Source organism: Microtus ochrogaster, linkage group LG2, assembly GCF_000317375.1.
Source record: "Microtus ochrogaster isolate Prairie Vole_2 linkage group LG2, MicOch1.0, whole genome shotgun sequence".
NCBI lineage: Eukaryota > Metazoa > Chordata > Mammalia > Rodentia > Cricetidae > Microtus > Microtus ochrogaster.
Window position 1 is genome coordinate 31,434,622 of NC_022028.1, and position 7,999 is coordinate 31,442,620.

A 7,999-nucleotide genomic window follows, 5' to 3' on the forward strand; every position below is an offset into this window, starting at 1 on the left:
GTTGGCTAATAAGAGGATTTTCAAAAGGTGGAAAAATATGTGCATGTGTGTGTGTGATATTATTTGTGTTGCCTTTAATATCAAACAAATTATCACCTGCAAAATAATATGTAAAAATATATGAAATATTACCGACTGCTGCCTTTCTTTAAAATTCTCAAAAGATTTAAAACCAATCATTAGTATAAATATTTATCATTGCCCCAAGATTATGCAAATTCTATGAATTTGCTCACTGATGGAACCATCCTTCAATCTTTCCTGTTGGACTCCTCAACATGTCTGTATTCTTAGTATATTATAAGTGAATTTCTTAATGCATAAATGCATTTGCAAATGAGTTCCTGGAACATGCTAATGGCATTTTGTTCTGAACCATTTCCAAAATGATTTCATACTAACAAGCTAATGAGACAGACAGAGACAGAGACAGAGAGATAAGAAAGAGAAACTGGGAGACAGACAATTATTCAATGGCTGTTAACTAAAAACATTTCACATACATTTGATTACTTGGGGAAAAGCATTGGAGTCTGATTGACTGACACTAGAAATTGAAAAAGGACTTCTTTGAAGTTCAAAGCTTTATCACAAATCACAAAATCATTAATTCCTCTACACAGGAGCTAGGGAGTTGCTCGTTTGTAAAGTCTACTGCCTTTATGTCCTTACAATCGACCTAGAAAAGCAGAGTCCTAGCAAGTAACTAGAAAATTCAATTTTGTTAATTAAAAATTATGCAAATAGAAAGTCTGAAACAATGCCAAAAGTCTACCATTTGTTGACGAAGTATGATTTCTCTGTAATAGTGGCATATGGACATCAAGAAATTGTGGTATGCTTAACCTAAGTGGATTACAACACTAGACAGATATTTGAAATAACTTTTGTAAAACATAACCATCATTGTGAAGGGATAGAATACAAAAGCATTGTAGACTTTGAAGCATGTTTGACGTCTTTATTTTCTATGTGTGTTTCTGTATCATGTATGGTTCACTGCCTGTTGGGTTCCCATCACTGACATGTTGATTGTTGAGAACCTGGGTCTCATTTACCTTATCTGTAGAGCAGACTAATAATCACATTTAATTTGTAGTCTCTTGGTGTATGAGTTCTTAGTGCAATTCACTGTGTGGTACCAGGCTTACTCTAAGTGTGATATAGATCAATAAATGTATGCTCATCCCCAAGAAAAGCTTCTTACGAAGCAATAGAGTGAACAGTTGATAAATGTAAAAATATGTTTTCACTTTATAAATAACTTTGATGAAAAGAAATAATAACTAAGAAAATAATCTCTCTTTGCAAAATTGAAGAAAGAAATCTCAAAAACTCTGACACATTCTGTGGATAGTTATTTTTCTCAGTATTTTGCAAAGACCACATGTGAGTCATGTTCCTCCACATCAACAGTGACATTAATAAAGTCTTAAGCATTGTAAAATGCCTTTTTTCCAATTGTAGACATTTCAATAGAAAACCTTATTTTGAAAAGGCCTAAGATGATGAATAAGCCTTTAATGATCACGTTTCTAATCCTACACAAGGGAAAAAGTATCGGCAACAAAGATGCATGGAGAGAAGGAAAAAGAGAGGAGAGGGGAGAGGAGGAAACAAATCAGAAGAAACCAGAGAGCTATGGAAGTCAGAATCACCCAGTGTCTGAGCTTACACTGACACATTTGCCTGGACAAGCCTGCTGGCTATATGTTAATTCACATGACCAGGAGGAAACTGGAGCAGGTGTGTGTGTGTGTGTGTGTGTGTGTGTGTGTGTGTGTGTGTGTATCTGCATGTGTGTAAAAAAAGATCTTTGACTTCAGATGAGCATGCAACATAGGTGATGTGGATATTATTAGGGGGTGTACATAGTGAACAGCTGATTTCTGTTTGCCTAATGCCCTGCTAGAGCACAGAAGCACTAGAATTCAGATTAATACTGAAAAAAAATCACAGCAAAACCAAGCTTCTAGGAGATTGGTTTAAACATCCAGCAATTCTGCACAGGGTAATCTTAGCTACTACAAGCAAATTTGCTACATTCAAGTATTATTTTTCTTCATCTATATTTTCTCTTAAAATTATTGAGGTACACTCAAGTTTATCAACCACAGATTCTCTGTTTCCTCTGCTATGCTGAAGTTCAGATTATTAAAATTTCTATCTTAATATTATTTTAGAAATTAATTTTTCAGCATTTTCTAATATAGGCCTGAGAAAATAATCAGGGAAATTACAATAAATTCCAACTATGCCATTTCTTTTTTTTTAAATATTTTTATTTATTATGTATACAATATTCTTTCTGCGTGTATGCCTGCAGGCCAGAAGAGGGCACCAGACCTCACTACAGATGGTTGTGAGCCACCATGTGGTTGCTGGGAATTGAACTCAGGGCCTTTGGAAGAGCAGGCAATGCTCTTACCCTCTGAGCCATCTCTCCAGCCCCTATGCCATTTCTTTTTGAGAACCCAAAGCCCACAGTCAAACATTATGCAGAGAGATACTCAACAGGAGGTTTCCATCAGAAACAGGAAGGAAAGATTTTCTGAGTCACAGAAGATGGAGGGCACCAGGAAGCATGGCCCCTTCAATCAACTAATCAGAGCTCCTATGGGCTCACAGAGATTGAAGCAGCAAGCAAGGGGCCTGCATGGGTCTGCATCAGGCTCTCTGCATATATGTTATTGCTGTTAGCTTGCTGGTTTTGTTGGATGCCCATCAGTGGGAGCAGGTGTGTCTCTGAGTAGGTGTTGCCTTCTCTTGAGACTCCTCCTATTGTGTTGTCCAGTCTTGATACAAGGGCTTTCATCTTGTCTTATTGTATCTTGTTTTGTTGTTTTGGTTATTGTCTATTGTAGGTATACTATTTTCTACAGGGAAACAGAGGTGGGGGTGGATCTGGGATAGGAGAGATGGGAAAAGGAGCTGAGAGGAGTGGATGGAGGGGAAGCTGTATTGTATAAGAGAAGAATCTACTTTGAATTAAAAAAAAATAAAACAAAAATGAAAATCTGAAGACAGTGTCGTAAGTTTTTACTTTACGGATTCCCTGAAGTCCGTATCTTTGGATTCAGTGGCACTCTGGGTTTTCCAAATACCCGGAAAGTCCTCTCAGCTTTTGAAGCACCACACATCCTTTTGAATGGTACTTTTGGAATTCTGCTAGGTTGCTTTGGAATTTGCTCTGCTTGCTTCAAGAAGGAGCAACTGATGGGTAGGCCACTATATGTTCTTTGTTTTTACCACCACATCATTCCCTCCTTCTCACTCTCATTTCCATGCCTTTCTAGAACTATCCCTTGGAATCAGGTACACGTGAGATTGAGTTTGAGGCAAATAATGTAATCTATCTCAGGGAAAAATTATCTAGCTCTGAGATATAATATGGAAGGCTTTTTAGGACAGTACATGCGGCAAGCACAAAGTCAGTGCCAACTGCCACTGTGGTGTCTTCGTAGCTACTTACATTTCCCTCTTACTTTATGAACGCTCCAAGAAACTATTTGTCCTAATTTCTTGCCCCTAAAATTTTATTGTGAATAAGGATCAAAAATACAATTAGACAACTTAACGGTGAGTACAAATTAAAGGCACAAAACTAAAGAAAATGGGGAAATTAAAAGAAAATATCAAGTCATTTGAAGAATTAGCCTCAATGGAAATAACTAGATAAATTCTATCAACTGATAGACAAGAAAGTTAAAGAAAAATATGACCCACTGGCCATATGATCAAAGAGTAATGTTTCATTGATGCATGCTAGCCCATGTAGTTAGGTATTATTAGGTGTGGTTTCAGGTACAATGGCATCACTAACTATAACTTAAATCCTGTCATATTTAAATTCTAAAATCATAACTGATTTGGGTATTAGAGTAATTGTGGCCTCATAAAAAGAGTTTGACAATGTCCATTCTGTTTCTACTATATAGAACAATTTGAGGAGTATTGGTATTAGCTCTTCTTTGAGATTCTGGTAGGGTTCTGTGCTGAACCATCGGGCTCTGGAATGTGATGGTCAGAAGACTTTTGATGACAGCTTCTATTTCCTTAGGGTTAGAGGTCTATTTAAATTATTTATCTGGACTTAGTTTAATTTTGATTTGTGGTACCTATCTAGAAAGTGTCTACGCTTTCCTCTACATTTTCCAGTTTTGTGGAGTACCACTTTTTGAAATATGACCCAATGATTCTCTGGATTTTTTCAGTGTCTGTTATTTTTATTTATTTATTTTTTGGGGGGTTTTTTGAGACAGGGTTTCTCTGTAGCTTTGGAGCCTGTCCTGGAACTAGCTCTGTAGACCAGGCTGGTCTCGAACTCACAGAGATCCGCCTGCCTCTGCCTCCCAAGTGCTGGGATTAAAGGTGTGCGCCACCATCGCCCGGCTCAGTCCCTGTTATTATGTATCCTTTCCATCTATGATTTTATTCATTTGGATATCCTTTCTTTGCCTTTTGGTTAGTTTGGATAAAAATTTGCCTAACATGTTAATTTTTTTCAAAGAACCAACATTTTGTGGCACGGACTCTTTGTACTGTTTCACTGTTTCTATTTTACTGATTTCATCCTTCCATTTGATTATTTTCTGGGGTCTATTCCTCCTGGGTGAGTCTGCTTCTTTTTATTCTAGATCTTTCAGGTATACTGTTAAGTCACTAGTGTGAGTTTTCTCCAGGTTCCTATGTAGGCACTTATTGCTATGAACTTTCCTCTGAGAACTGCTTCCAAAGTGTCTAATAGGTTTGGGTATGTTGTGAATTCATTTTCATTGTATTCTCGGGAGTCTTTAGTTGCTTTTTTTATTTCTACCTTGACACAGGGGTGGTTCAGGTGAGCACTGTTCATTTTCCATGAGTATATGGCCTTTCTGCAATTAGTGTTGCTATTGACTTATAACTTTAAGCCATGATAAGATAGGATACAGGAGCTAACTCAAAGTGTGTGTGTGTGTGTGTGTGTGTGTGTGTGTGTGTGTGTTTAGGCTTGCTTTGTTACAAAGTATATGGTTGATTTTAGAGACAGTTTCATGAGGTGCTGACAAAAAGGTATATTCTTTTGTGTTTGGGTGGAATGTTCTATACATGTCTCTTAAACACATTTCAGTCCTAACACCTGTTAGTTCCTTTATTTCTCTGTTAAGGTTCTGTCTGGAAGACGTTTCCTGTGTTTAGAGTGGGGTGAGAAGTTCTAGCTAGAGCAATAAAAAAACAAAAGGAGATTAAGGGGATAGAAATTGGAAAGGAAGAAGTCAAACTTTCACTATCTTCAGTTGATATGATAGTATACATAAGTGACCTGAAAAATTCTACCAGGGAACTTCTACAGCTGATAAATACCTTCAGTAATTGCCAAGTTACAAGATTACATTTACACAATGGAGTACTATTTAGTAGTAAAAAAAAATTGACATGAGCCGGGCAGTGGTGGCGCACGCCTTTAATCCCAGCACTTGGGAGGCAGAGGCAGGCAGATCTCTGTGAGTTCGAGACCAGCCTGGTCTACAAGAGCTAGTTCCAGGACAGGCTCCAAAACCACATAGAAACCCTGCCTTGAGAAACCAAAAAAAAAAAAAAAAAAGGCATCTTGAAATTTGCAAGCAAATGGATGGAACTAGAAAAAAATTTCTGATGGAGGCAACCAGACAGAAAGACAAAAACATGGTATGTACTCACTCATAAGTGGATATTAGACATAAATCAAAGGATAACCAGCCTACATTTCATAACCCCAGAGAAGCTATGTAACAAGAACAACCCTAAGAGAGACATACATGAATCCACCTGGGAAGAGGAAATAGACAAGATATCCTAAGAAAATTGGTAGCATTTGTGGGAAGAATGGAGGGAGAGGAAAGAAGGGAGAGGGAACAAAAACATTGGGGAACAGCATGGTCAAAATGGGAAAAGGACAGAGAGAGAGAAAGGAAAGAGGGAGCCATTATGGGGCTAACATAAAATCTGGCACAAGGGAAATTCCCAGGAGTCCACAAGGATGACCCCAGCTAAGACACTAAGCAATAGTGGAGAGAGTGCCAGAACTGGCTTTACCCTGTAATCAGATTGATGACCACCTTAATTGCAATTATAGAACTATCATCCAGCAACTGATGGAAGCAGATGCTGAGATCCACAGCTAAGCACTTTGCCTAGTTCCCAGAGTCCAGTCGAAGAGACAGGGGAGCAATAATATGAGCAAAGGGGTCAAGGCCATGATGGGGATACCCACAGAAACAGCTGATCTGAGCTAGCAGGAGCCCCCTGTCTCTGGACTGACAGAAGGGGAACCTGAATAGGACCAGTCTAGGCCATCTGAATGTCAATGACAGTTGTGTGACTTAGGTAGTCTGTTGTGCCACTGGTAGTGGGGTCAAGATTTATTCCTACTGCTCCAACTGGCTTTTTGGAGCTAATTGACAGTTCTTGTAGGTAATAAGAACTCAGAAGATTTATTTTGTTTAAAATGAGTCTATTTATCATTTTTTAAAAAGACCTCTAACCAAAGAGTACACTAGAGAGAGAACTGGAATCATCTGTTGTACAGTTTTCAGTGAGAAGGAGGGTCATAGTGTTGGGTTGCTGGGTGAAAAACTCATTTGGCTATTATCTGACTCACTTAAAAAAATTGCCAGATTGTTGTCTCTCAAAAGTTGATTGGGTTTCTTAGACAGAGTCTGATCATAATTTGGTTCAGCTTTGATTTCATGTCTGGAAAAGAAACTCTAAAGAAGTTTTATTAGACATGAATAAAGTTATTCAGGAAGTTCCATAAGAGCAAAAAGATAAGGAATGATGTCTGAAGAGAGAAATATTTTGTTCTATGGTCTTTTGAAAATTCTTAAGTTTACATTTTATATTTATCACCTGCTTTCTATGCCCAACAAAAAGTTAAAACGATCAGGCTCATTTAAATCGGTAATATTGGGAACCAGCCACTCTCAGTTTTAAAGCATAAGGATTCCCTGTATGACTACAGAGAAAAGTTTGCCTTTCCAGCTTCTTGGCATTCTATATTAATCAAAATTGGTTTAAAAACAGTATAAAATATAGATATCATTCATTTCAGGCCATAATCTCTTTCTTATTGATGTACTTACTTACATAACTGCTATCAGGAAGAGATTTTATAAAATAATTTGCTGTAAGGCAGAAATGACTATCATCATGAGGGCTATGATACTATGCTCCTTCTGTGGGTTCTCTTAAAAGAGACAGACAATATTCAAGCCAAATGAATAGTTTTGTAATTTTGTTATTTGTGGCATATTAATTAAAGGAGCTCTTCCCGTGGGGAAGAATTAATAAGTATTTCCTCTTTTTTCTTTTCTTTTCTTTTCTTTTGTTTACCATGTTAATAGGTTCTGATACATGCATATGTAAAATTCATGATAAGAACATTTGGTAAAGTGTCAAAAACAAATATTAAATTTTCACTGTTATAGGGGTGGAGGATAGCACAGGTCCAAGCGCCTGCTTTTGCAGAGGGGTGTGGTTTGATGCAGTAGAGCCAACAGTTACTCTGGGCTCTTGCGTTCAATTCTCTCGCTGTTGGATGCCATTGTTGTCTCACAACCTTCTTACTGGTCTGCACTATGCTGAGCACCAGACTCACGTTACTATGAAGAATGTGCAACCCAGAGAGCCAGTAACTTGTTCACAAGCACAGCCCCAAATTCAGGTCAAGCTCTGGCTCCGAAGGAAACCTGACACTGTAGACCATACTATCACACTATGAAGATGCAAAATAAGTATAGAGAGGAAATGGAATTGTGATGTATGGATAATTCCATAGGGGAGGCTAGAACTTTTTTATGTTTCATTATTAACTTATTCCTGGAAAACTGTCTGATTTTTGCTTTATATTAATCATCCCACTAAAATAAATTAAAACAAGTTTGTACTTCAATCTCTCTCTCTCTTTCTCTCTCTCTCTCTCTCTCTCTCTCTCTCTCTCTCTCACACACACACACACACACACACAAATACACACACACAA